The following is a 13,299-nucleotide window of genomic DNA, read 5'->3' as shown; positions in this document are numbered from 1 at the left end:
TTTCCTAAGAAGCGGGTGTTGATGAGGAAAAAGCGGTGGAAAGCCGAACCGAGCCGAGCCGAGCGGTGATAAATTGCATCAGCCGTTCAGGAAGGACCCCGTCGCTCCAACGCGGGGAGTTTCTCTTTAAAACAGCGACTTTTCCCCTATCGGTTTAGTTTAACCGGTTCGTATTTTTTTGAAAATTACCAGGAGCGAACGTGAATATATACACATGAATAAAAAATAAGTGATTACTTTGTTCACGGATCAGGCGGAGCCGCCGCCTCTTCCGTTCCCTTTTCATCCAAGATGGCGGGGGATGAGTCTGGTACAACGCTCGGTCAGCCTCACCTGGCCAGGCAGGACCTCGGCACGTTGGTGAGCCTCCTTTTAACCGCCTCCACGGTTTCACGGTCCCCGGCTGTTACTCCGGGACGGTTATTGGGCCGAAAGGAGGTCGGGGAAACGCGGGAATGGTTGTGCTGAACGGTGGCCGGAGCAACGCCGCTTCCACCCGGCACATGACGGCAGGCCCAGCGGGGAAACGGAGCTCCCCTCCGCCGCTCCTCGGCCAACCGAAATATTTACGTTAAGAGTCTCCGAACCTCCGTTTCTAGTGTCGGTTATGTTTGACATGTCTGGTTTCCACTGAGGATCATCTGCGTCCTCAAACCAGTCCTAGTCCCAGTCGGATCAAAGCATACGCGATATATGCGTCTGGTTCCCTGGTGGGTGAAAATAACAGGGAGAAAAGGAGGAAGTTTAAACCATCTCTTCCATCTCCACTCTCTCTCCAGCTTTCTCCTAGTACAGCCAGACGGAGATCTAAAGAGGAGCAGCAAAAGCAAAGGAGGTGGATTAGCGGAGCTAACCACTGATGGTATCCTCCTGGACATGTCACTGTATAGTACGATCTCTGCTGTCTAGATATTTCCCGGAAACTCGTTGGTTTAAAATGTTGGTGTGTTTTAATAGTTTGGTCTTTAGATCAAACAGTCCTGACTTCTTCCCAGAGATGTGAAGGTAGTTTGGTTTGTTTTGCGTCACTGTGCTGCTCCAGGATTAGAAACAGGAATGCTGCTGCTCCCTCCAATCCCTCATTGTGTCCTCTGTCTGTCTCTCTGCAGGACGTGTCCACCTTAACTCCTCTGTCTCCAGAGATCATCAGCAGACAGGCCACCATTAACATCGGTACTGAACTCATTCTGTTTCCCCGTCGTTATGCTCGGTGATAAATGCATTAAAATCTGTATTTTTCTCTGGTTCCTGAAGGCACCATCGGCCATGTGGCCCATGGAAAGTCCACAGTAGTGAAGGCCATCTCCGCGTTCACACAGTCAGGTTCAAGACGAGCTGGAGAGGAACATCACCATTAAGCTCGGATATGCTAACGCTAAGGTTTTTAACTTTTAATTACTGTCATTCATTAATAAATCCAGGTGACGTCTTGAATCTCCATACAGTTTGCCATTGTCAGTGAGGCTCAGGAACCAGACTACCTGCCGAGTGTGACTGCTGTCTCTCTCTTTACGCTCCTTCTTTAACGCTACAGGTCTACAAGCTGGACGACCCCAGCTGCCCCAGGCCCGAGTGCTACAGGTCGTGTGGCAGCAGCACCCCTGATGAGTTTCCCACAGACATCCCCGGCACCAAGGGCAACTTCAAACTGGTCCGGTAAGGCTGTTCCCAGCTTTTAAAAATAGATTCATATTCAGATAGGACGCCACTTACTTCATCATCATTATCTGTTTGTTTTTGGAATCTAAAGTAATCGTTGGATTCAGAGTTGCTTAACTGAAATACAGTCCCAGAATTTATAGTTTCTACAATTTTTCATACCAGTATCACTCATTTCCATTCCTTAATAATGAAACGTCAAAACACTGATTAAATATTTATGTCCTGATGGATCAATAGTAGCATCAATAACTTAATCAATAATATTGAGATTAAAATAGAATATACTTTATTAATCCCCAAGGGGAAATTGCTTAAAGCAACTCCATCTTATGTGATAAATATAAAGTTTGTAAAATATATATCTACCAAGGGTAATAAATTCATCACACCTAAATTCATACTAATGTTCAGATTAATAATCTTTAACATCTTTAACATTTACTTTTCTTTTTTACACTTCGTCAGCTGGTTCTGGTTGTAGTTTAAACGGGTCAGCTGGTTCTGGTTCTCAGCTGGTTCTGGTTCTGACTGAAGTTCTTTCTCTGACAGACACGTATCGTTTGTGGACTGTCCCGGTCACGACATTCTCATGGCCACCATGCTGAACGGCGCCGCCGTTATGGACGCCGCCCTGCTGCTGATCGGTGAGTCTGGTTGTTGGCGGCTCGTTGGCGCCCCCAGCAGGGGTCCGTTGTAACCGGTTCTGGTTCTGTGTTCGTCCAGCGGGGAACGAGTCGTGTCCTCAGCCTCAGACGTCGGAGCATCTGGCTGCCATAGAGATCATGAAGCTGAAGCACATCCTCATCCTGCAGAACAAGATCGACCTGGTGAAGGAGAGCCAGGCCAAGGAGCAGTACGAACAGATCCTGGCCTTCGTGCAGGGTGGGTTGGTGTGGTTGGAAAGAAGTGAAATCTGACCAAACATCTCAGCTTTAAAGTCTCAGATTAAGCTTTCTTTTTCTGGCTTCCATTAGTTCACCTCCACATTTGTTTGACACATTACTAGAATGTCATGTTCTCTCATCTTTCCTATTTTGAGGCGTCACCAAGAGAAATGCGCTTTTGTCACATTAAATTTCTAGCTCAAGAAACAAGAACTGCTGAATCACTAACTAGTTAATGTTTCTCTAGCTAAAAACATGCTAATATTGTTAGCTGATATGATTGACTTCCTGCTGTTTCCCCTGCTAATGAATAGCCAGGCTTCGCCTGTTAACAATCATCTAATGTTTTCATGAAAAGATTTCCTGCAAATGTCTTGTTAAAGTGTCTGTAGCTAATATTCTTCCTGCTCGAGGTCCTTCTACTAACAGTTCTGCTGTTTCTGTTTAACGTTTATTTTGCTAACGTTCCTTCTGCTAATGGTTCTCTTGCTAACGTTTGTCCTGTTTCTCCTGCAGGAACCGTTGCTGAGGGCGCTCCCATCATTCCCATCTCTGCGCAGCTCAAGTACAACATTGAGGTTGTTTGTGAGTACATCGTGAAGAAGATTCCCGTTCCCGTCAGAGATTTCACCTCCGAGCCGCGGCTCATCGGTAAGAACGGACGTGGCGCTGCTTCTGTTTCCATCGGTGTGTTTCTAACGTAAACGGCTTCAGTCATCAGGTCGTTCGACGTGAACAAGCGAGCGACCTGAAGGGAGGCGTGGCCGGAGGCAGCATCCTGAAGGGCGTTCTGAAGGTCAGGGCCACAGGTTTAGCCGCCGGCTGTGATGTCACAGTGTGATCTGAACGTCGTCCGTCCGTCCGTCCTGCAGGTGGGCCAGGAGATCGAGGTCCGGCCCGGAATCGTCTCCAAGGACCAGGAGGGGAAGCTGATGTGCAAACCCATCTTCTCCAAGATCGTGTCTCTGTTTGCTGAACACAACGACCTGCAGTACGCCGCCCCAGGAGGCCTGATCGGTGAGAGAACCAGAACCAGAACCAGAACCAGACTCCTCCATGGAGGAACGGTTCAACAGGAATGATCTGAGGATCCATGGAGTCTGTCTGACTCCTGCAGACTGAATCAACACATCGATGTCGTTCAGTCCAGATGCTTGGAGCTTTTCTCTCTTCTTTCACCCTCACTTGTTTTTCCTTCCTTATTTCCTTCCTTCCTTCATGCTGTACTTCTGTCCTTCCTTTGCTCCTTGTGTCTTTCCATTCTCACTTCCTTCCTTTAAACCTTAATTCCTTCCTTTCTTCCTTTTTTCTTGTCCTACTTGCCTTTCCTGTTTTTGTCATTGTCTGTCCTTCCTAATGTCCTTCTTTCTGTCCTTAATTCTTTTGGGTTTGAATGATGACGGGTCGGTGTGCAGGTGTTGGGACGAAGATCGACCCGACGTTGTGCCGGGCCGACCGCATGGTGGGTCAGGTTCTGGGAGCCGTCGGCGCGCGCCGGAGATCTTCACAGAACTGGAGATCTCCTACTTCCTGCTGCGGCGGCTGCTGGGCGTCCGCACCGAGGGTGACAAGAAGGCCGCCAAGGTGAGCCGTGCATCATGGGAAACCCGTTCCCGCCCTTTCCGGTCTCTGACCCGATCCCTCCGGCCGGCAGGTCCAGAAGTTGTCCAAGAACGAGGTTCTGATGGTGAACATCGGCTCGCTGTCGACCGGCGGCCGCGTCAGCGCTGTGAAGGCTGACCTGGCCAAGATCGTCCTGACCAACCCGGTCTGCACTGAGGTCGGCGAGAAGATCGCGCTGAGCCGGCGTGTCGAGAAACACTGGCGGTGAGACGCAGCACAACCCAGACCTGGTCTACGATTTAAAGGGCCAGCGTCTGAAATCAACTGTTTGATTAGATCTTTACATCAGGTTATCATGTTTTCCTGCAGTGTTGCTTTGAATCCTTCATGCATGTTTGAAATCCTTTAATCTCCATGGCAACCACTCAGCTGCAAATTGCCTTCCAGGTGCAGCTCCTTCAGACTAGCAGCAGCAATTAGCAAACACCTGGAGAGCTGCAGAGCTCATCATAGAAGCTGCTGCTCAGTGAAACGCTGCTAAAACATTAAAGGGTTAACAGAGGAGCCATCTTGGCATCACTTCCTGGAGGCGGAGCTTCAGGAAGAGCAAGTGTGTTTAAAGAGACAGAGGCGCAATTTCAAGGCATTAAATTAAGAATCAAGTGACATTTGATATATAGCATTTTCTATAGCATACGTTAGCGTAGTGACTTCATTGTGCTATAAAATGGCGCATTGTATGTACTGTACATGTACATACTGCTAAATGTGTTAATAGAGAATCTACAACTTAGTTACAGGAAAACCGTTTATCTGCCGTCATCTCTGGCTATGCTAACAGGCCTAGCAACAGACTGTGCTAGCTACTCACCACATGGTGGGTGATTGACAGCACTAAGACCCGCCTCCTGGCTCTGATTGGGTGTTTCTAGTTTGCACTGCAGGCAAATATTGTAAAGAGAAGTATAGTTAATAAAAGTCGCATCGTGCAACTTTAACATTCAGAAAGACAAGCAGAATGAAATGTTGACGCCGTTTCTCGTCTGTCAGTCTCATCGGGTGGGGACAGATCCGGAGAGGCGTCACCATCACACCAACCGTCGACGACGACTGAGACGACGACGCGCCGCTCCTTTAGGATTTTTCAGTTTCATTTTTACAGCTGGGACATTTCACAGGTTTATAGACGTCACCTCTGCATTTGAGGAGACGAAGGACGCAGGAGGAAGAGGAGTCCAGTCGGTGGCTGGCCTCAGATTTCACAACCAATAAAATCTATTTGGAAGGAAGTTCAGAGTCTTTGAATTATTCCCTCATTAAATAACAATTGTTTTTAGTTTTATTTATTCTATTCATTTGCAGTTTAAATGACTTTGTCACATGTTGACAGAAACAAAGGTTTTGAATGAAAAGTTGTTGGTCTGGTGATAATTTGTAAATTCACTATACCATAAGTTTTGATCGAACATTTTATTTTCTTAAAAGTAAAATTGATCTACTCTTTGTTTTCTTTAGATTTTGTTTTAGTTCTGACTTGTGGATTTTTTTTTTTGAATAATTATATTTTTCTGATGTTTGAGGAATCCGTCATTTCCAGGAAGTTGACACTGGAGGACAGGAAGTTCTCGCTGGGACTCTGTCTTATTAAAAAATATTTTATAAAAACTTGGAATATTTTTCTAATTTAGATGTTTAAACAGAAATGAAGTCAGACTTTTAAGATTATCAAAGCTTAACGTCCAGATTCTGTTTTAATTCTTATTTGGATCTATAATGAAACAATAAGACATGAATTTATTAAAGCTCTGTTCATGTTTTCCTCCGGACTGCCGGTGATTCTCCACGTTTCCTCCTCATAAACTAAAATGTGTCAGTTTCTGTGAATAAAACCAGCTTTTATCTGATCATTTATTAAACACGCAGCAGCTTGCCAACATAAGAAACTCGAACTGCTTTGGTTTTCATTTTTTCAGCCTTGTGTTGCTCACATCTTCATTGGTCAGAGCAACGCGTCACAAACCAGTGGGCGGGGCTAAAACTGCGATAGACAACGCGATTGGTTGAGCTGTAACAGATCGATCACTTCTATAGAAAGGTAGTTATATTGTTGACGCCTTTAAAATGTTAGTTTTTATGTTAATACAATATAAATATCTCCATAAAATAAACCTTTATAATATTATACAGTGAATTGTGGAACTTTGTTTATTGTTTTATTATTAATCTGATTTAATCTGCTTTTTTCTTCTATTAAACATTTATTTAAAGCTGATTTGGGTTTAAATCAATAATAATAATAAAGTTTTTTTTTCCAGCCCAAATCAACTTTAAATAAATACTTTTTTTTCACTTCAACCAGAAATGAGTAAATAAATGAACAGAGATTCCATCTATAGATTCTACCTATACTGATCAGTTGATCAGATGATCATTGATCTCAAAGCTCGAGATAAACATTTACAGAAGGGGTTGCCGCACTTCCGGGTTGATTCACCTGACGAGCACGAGACGTGACGTCGCGCAGGTGACAGGTGTTCCTCCGCCGAGAAGAGGCGATTTTAAAAACGCTTAAATGTCGCCAACGAACCTTTCATAGGAACTAAATGAAATCCGGACTTCATTTGGCTTTTTCTGGGTCATTTATGTTCTCATGTGATTCCAACCGAACCGCGGAACCGAACCGAACCTCCGGCAGAGAGTTAAATCTTTAAACTATTCCGACTTGAAACTGACATGGAGGCTGCAGGTAAGATCTGCTGAAACATTACTCAGGTTTTATCTTTTCTGCATTTTCATCTTTTAATTTCCAATAAACTTAAAAATTCTGTTTAATCTGTGAGCCGAACATATTTTTATATTTATTAAAATGCATTTTTATTCTAAATGCTCATCAACATGCAAAAACAGGTAAAATATTTGTATTTATAGGTTATTGATTATTTTTCATGTTTATGGGAGGCAGCCATGTTGGTAGAGAAGCAGCTTCGCTCTGATTGGTCGCCAGGTTTATAGACACATTCTGGTTGTTCTGGTCTTTGGAGGGATGGAAGAACCAATCCTGACACATTTCACTGTGGATAAAAAACACCCCTCAGCATAATGCTTCCACCTCTGTGCTTGACTCATAATCTGCACTTTATGTTGATTTTTCCTGAGTTATTTAGATGTTTACTGCTACATTTTGTAGAAAAAGACAGAATATTTGTCTTTATGTAGCGCTTTGCATTTTGGGGCCATTTTTTAAAGTTTTGTAAAGGATTATTTTCCCAGCTGAGTGATGCTACCTTTGCCCAGAGGGTCAGCGGGGGCGAGACGGAGGCAGCCAGAGATGGTCCCCCCTCGACGTCATCATGAGTCAGATCCGCAGGAAGCGCTCAGCAGCAGACAGGAAGCCCCTGGGCCGCTTCCTGTCGAGAACCTCAGAGCGGACGGCGATCCCTGAGGACGCAGAGTCCGAGAACAGAGGACAGAGTCCAGGTGAGAAATAAAACCAGCTGCAGAGAAACTGGCATCAGGTTTCATGTTAAAGAGCCTCCATTATTGACAATGAGAAACAATATTTAAATTCCTGTCGATGACGAGAACACAAAGTGGAAAAGTGTTCACCTTATAAATGTTTAAATTTGTTCAAAGCATTATAAAAGTCAAAGCAGCAGAATATTTCCCTTTTATTTTCCTGAACCTTATCAAGCAATTCCAGATGAGTCTGTTGACAAACTCAGAAACAATCAAACATTTTTGTATTTGTTTAGCAGATAACATTTTAAATTACTTTAAGAGTGAAAAACGTTTTAACTTCTCCCACCTGAATCCATCTAACTGAACTAGACTTGTTTCTCATATCGACCTTTAAATAAATCCTTATCAATAAATCCTTAATAAATCTTAATGCAGTTTAATTTCAAACCACTTTAGGATAAGCTTTTTACACAGGCGATGCTGTTCTGAGCTCAACTAAATCATAAAACTTTTAAAACATGTAAAATATTTCATCAATTGGATGACAATAATCAGATGCAGTTATGATTAGGATAGCTTTCTTTAGGAGGTTTTGTGTCATGTAAATGATTTATTTACTTTAGATTTTACATCATCAAAATGAACCGTCCTGTGCAATTTAAGACTTTTACCCAAAAGTCTGATTTCATACTGTTGTTTCTATAATGTTTATCATCAGTTTATTTACTCCTTGCCAAATGTTACACATTTTGTTTTGCATTATTTAGTGATACTTGTAATTCTTCAAACATAAAGTGTTGGTGTGAAACAGAGTCTGTAGAGTTACAGGATCAGCAGCTGTTTTTGTTGTTGTTTTGTCCAGGCGCTGCGGCGCCGGCGGAGAGCCAGCGTGATGCCGGCTGGGGAAGAGTGTGTGTTTTCCTGCAGAAGTTGGGGAAGAAAGCGGACAGTAGGAGTCTGAGTCTGGCTCACTGCGATCTGACGGCCACAGACCTGCTGGAGCTCGGTATTCACTCAGAGTTTCTGCTGCTCGGATTTGATCAAACCATCGACTGGAAGCAGGATCACCGCTCCAGAGCTGAGCGCAGATTTTATGAGACGTTTGACTCCATCAGTGTTTGAAATAATCATTTCAGACGGTTTTATAACCAACAGCCTCAAAAACAAACCACAACCTGATCAGATCAGATCCAGGTTTCAACCATAGACTCTTGTTATTCATCTGGATTCACAGGAATTTTTTTTGCTTTGCTCATAGCGAGTAGTTTCATGCAGTCAGTATCTTATCTGCAGTGGAAAATATGTTTTTTAGTTTGGAGAATAATGGAGGAACTCGTATAATTCCATATAACTGAGTGAATTTTATTTGTTCCACAAATAAAAACTTGGATTTGAGAACTACACCACTTCACACTGAGTTTTAGATTTGATAATTGTTCATTCTAACTAGTTTTGATCTCCTTGGTTCTTTATCTGTGACGTTTGAAACCTTCCAAAAGACACAAAGTAAAGCTGAACGCCATCGCTGATGGCGCGTTTGTCATTTTAGCATCGCTGCTCCAGTTCCTCCCTCAGCTGGAGGAGATGGATGTCTCTTGGAACGAACTGATTGGTGGCAGTCTGACAACATTGACCTCTCACCTCCAACATGTGGGCGGATCAGGACGCTGAAGCGCTGTCTGCAGCTGCAGGCTGAACGCAGACGATGTCGCCGCGCTGGGTGAGTCTTCGGTTAAAAGCCGAACCGTCCAGTCCTGACGCTGTTAGCAGTTTAGTGCTTATTTCCTCCAGATCTGATCTGGAAAAGTCTTTCTACACCAAACATGTCATTTTCCTTTTTGGCCACATCGTGATCGAATGTTCTCGACTGATGAATTGATGAAATCCATTAAAAAATATATATTATTAATGAACAGCCATTTCTGCATCCTTCTGAAAACTAAATAATATACATCATCTTTTCACGCTGACATACTTTGGATGTGCGCTTAAATTAAATAATATTTAAGTGCACAACTGTTGTATTTATGCTCACGTTTAGAGGCCCACAAAATAGGCTGTAGCGGGCCGAATTTGGCCCTTGGGCCTCAAGTTTGACACCTTTAAAGTTCCTATAAGTTTCAGTTTATTTCCTTTATGGCCGGTGAACATAATAACTGAAGTAGAAGGAAAGAAATGCAGGATTTAACACTTCACAAACAGAAAACTGAAAAGTGTGGCAGGCCTTTATATTCAGCCCCCTTTACTCTGAAAACCCTAAATAAAGTTCTTCCTCTGTGCCTATGTAGGTGAAGCCCTAACTTCTGTTCCTGTGTTGGAGATCCTCGATCTGTCCTGGAACAGCAGCGTTGGCGGCGTTTTGCAAAGCTTGCTGGGTAAACTTCAGCCATCAGAGGGAGCTCCACCTGGTGGCCTGTCAGCTCACTGCGGCGGACGCTGCTGCTCTGGGTAATCATGTCTTCATTGGACCAGATTTTTCTGTTTGCTGGGCTCATCTCAGTCTGCGTTCCCCTTCAGGAGGCCTGGTGGCCGTTCTGCCTAAACTCTGTGTGTTGGACGTTTCCTGTAACTCTCGGCTGACACAGGAAGTGGACGCTGGCGGCTTCAGGCAGCTGGCCGCCTCCCTGTCCCACGCCACCTCCCTGACCGTGCTGCGGGCTGCAGGCCTGCGGGTTGAAACCTGACGACCTTGAGGCTCTTGGTGGGAGCAAAACCTCTGATTTCTGATGGCTTAAACATTTGACTACTTTCTTGTTAGAATTGATTTTCAGTAGAAAACAAATCCTGATGCATCCTGCAGGCAGAGCTGGGTAGAGTAGCAAAGAGGCTGCAATCACCTAAAAGTTCTTACTTTTATTTATGTAAAAGTAAAAAGTAACCAAACTGACAAATTACTCTAGTAAGAATTAAAAAGTATTAACTAAAATTACTATTCAAGTACTGAGGAACTGAGCGTCTTCAGTCAGAGGCTTCTTCAAACTTGCTGTAATGCAGACTGCTACAGGAGATCTTTCCTGCCCACAACATCTGCAATAACTCTAAAGAATTAATGCGTTACAATCAATAAAGTATTTTTGAATTTGATCAAAACTTAAATCAAATTTAAAAACTGCATCATCAGACAAACCAAAATATAAAGTAATGTGGAAACTTTTGTATTTTAAAGACCAAAATAAAAAGAAGTCATATAAAAAAACAAGACGGCAGAAGCAGTCAAAATACTTTTCCAAATCAGTTTCTTTCGATTTGAAAATTATGAAATTTTATCAAAACCTGTAGGTGTGTCTGTTTATGATTAAAACAATTTGTTCTTTATTCAGTAAAGTTACTCACAATGGGTAAAGTATCCAAAAATTACTAGTAGTACTTCTACTTCATAATAAAAGTACTCAAAGTAAAAATACTCCTAAAAGTACTTTTTTCCAGTTGCTATAGTAATTTTAATTGAGTAAATGTTACCTGTGGCTGCAGGTGCTTCCCTGCACTGCCTGCCCTCGGTGCGCCAGCTGGACCTGTCCTGTAACAGAAGTATGACTGGAGGCCTGAGCCGACTCGCCTCTCACCTGCCTCACATGGCTCACCTGGAGAGCCTGGACCTCCACCTGTGCCGCCTCAAACGCGTCGACATGGAGGCTCTGAGTGAGTCTCTGTGACCGCCACGGCCAGCAGCCGCTGCAGGCTTCACCTCCTGCCTCTCTCCAGTCCAGGTGCTGCCCTCTCTGACGGCGCTGACGGCGCTCGACGTTTCGTCCAATAAGGAGGCGGGAGGCGCGGTCCACCAGCTGGTGTCGGTGCTGCCGCTGACTCAGATGAGGAGGCTGCCGATGAGCAGCTGCAGGCTGACGGAGGAGTCCTTCACCGCCCTGGGTAAACACCGACAGGCTCACTGCGTCCGCAGCTGGAGCAGATGAGCCCAGCAGTCAGCCAGGGCTCGGCGCCGCTAGCCAAATGTTAGCTTCTAAACCCTAATGCACTACAAAAGGGTAGTATTTAGAGGAAACTAATGCCAAAGCACAACAATGTTGAACTTTATTCACCTGAAAAAACCAAGAAAATCAGTGCTTTAGAATTTATCCAGCGTTAGGTGCACTAAATGTTTTCAAAATTGAGAAGTTAAAGGTTAGCTGCACTACTAGCAGATTAGCATAACTATCGCCGCCGCTGGAATCAGATTATTTTATAGCTTTTTTGTAAGCTAGAAACAAGTCTTAGGCCTGAAATCTGGCTGCAGTCATGACCTCTGACCTGAACCTTCAGAGTCACATAAAGTCGGTTCCAAAGCCAAAGAGCATTTCCAGCATTAAATCTAGGTAAACTCATCCATATCTTTGAACGCCTGCTTCCTTTTGGACGTTAAGTTCATACAAGGCCGACACAGTCACCATGTGAATTTCTATTATTGCCTGTCTTCCACTTTTTATTAGTTTAGAAAAGTGGGCCTCTGTTTGGCTCCAAACTGAGCCAAGCAGAAAAACATTAATGACAAAGTTCCTCCACAAACTGATGAACTTAAAAACGTGTCTCAAAATGAATAATATTTTTACTTGTCATATTTGAATAGTAAAAGCTGAGTAAGCTGACAGCCTGGAGGTTTTACTTCCCTCAGCTCTGGTGGCGCCATACCTGCGCAGCCTGGATGTTTCCTGGTGTAAGGTGGTAGGCGGTCGCCTGCCGCTGCTGATGGACGCGCTGCAGCCGTCCGTGGTCCTGGAGCTTCGCCTCAGCAGCTGCTGCCTCACCACCGATGACCTGCATCACCTAGGTAACCAACGCAGTGATTTAGCTTTAAATGAAACGTTCCATCATTCAGGTGAAAACTGCTTTTGCTTTGACACATTATTCATATTTTGGGCTATTTTTAATGCTATACATAATTGCCATGTGATGTCACACTTGCAGGAAGTTTGTAGCTGACAGCAATCTTAAAGGCGTTCATAACATAACAGTTGCTGTGACAACAGGACACAAACCACAGCGTAGCTGGAGCTTTAGCCTTGTTCCTGTCTAATTTATAAAGAATACCAGTACGACACAGCTATTGGTTGATAGCAGTTTTTGAGCGCTGTGCTTTCGTTTTGCTGGTCTGGACGCCATGTTTCATCGAAGCTCCACGCTGCGCTTGGCTACCAAGATGGCGGTTCAGTGGCGCTGCTGTCAGGATCTCGTTGTAGTTGGACTGAATTTCAATTATAACTCAGAGCTACTCTGAAGCTTGTGGCTTAATTATTGTTGTCATAGCAACTGTCATGACCAAGATGGCGGCTGTCTGCGACTAAGCTGTGACCTGTGTACTGAATGATTGACCTTTATTGTTCCGGGTCAGCTGGCGTGTGCCGACGCGGCTGCGTGTCCTCCCTCGGGTCCTGGACTTGTCCTACAACGGCTCGGTCGGGGACGCCGGCTGGGCGGCGCTGTTTACGGCGGGCGGCCTGGGCTCACTGGAGGAGGCCGACCTCAGCCTCCGACCTTTGACCTGGGCTCCCTGCTCGGCCTGGCTGCCGGCGCTGCTCGGGGCTCTGCCTCGGATGCCGGCGCTGGCCCGGCTGGCCATGCAGCGCTGGAGCACCGGGCCGCAGGAGGAACAGCAGCTGCGGTTCAGCGTGAAGAACCGGAACATCCGGCTGGACTGGGATCCGGACGGTTCGGACTGGAAGACCAGCAGCCAGGAGGAGAGTCACTCTGAGGAGTAGGGAGGAGGTCAAAGGTCACTTGGATTTCAACAGATCAGAAA

At 44.7% G+C, this 13,299-nt stretch overlaps 2 pseudogenes; both read left to right on the top strand.

The window, feature by feature from the left end:
* Positions 1-253: 253 nt before the first annotated feature.
* Positions 254-5,398, top strand: LOC129354371 (eukaryotic translation initiation factor 2 subunit 3-like; annotated as a pseudogene).
* Positions 5,399-6,632: 1,234 nt separating this feature from the next.
* LOC129354370 (leucine-rich repeat-containing protein 31-like) lies at positions 6,633-13,272 on the top strand (annotated as a pseudogene).
* Positions 13,273-13,299: the final 27 nt, after the last annotated feature.

Source organism: Poeciliopsis prolifica, unplaced genomic scaffold (genome assembly GCF_027474105.1).
Source record: "Poeciliopsis prolifica strain line A6 unplaced genomic scaffold, Auburn_PproV2 SCAFFOLD109, whole genome shotgun sequence".
NCBI classification, from domain to species: Eukaryota; Metazoa; Chordata; class Actinopteri; order Cyprinodontiformes; family Poeciliidae; genus Poeciliopsis; species Poeciliopsis prolifica.
Note: the sequence above shows the minus strand (reverse complement) of the source record. Positions and strands in the feature narration are given on the sequence as shown.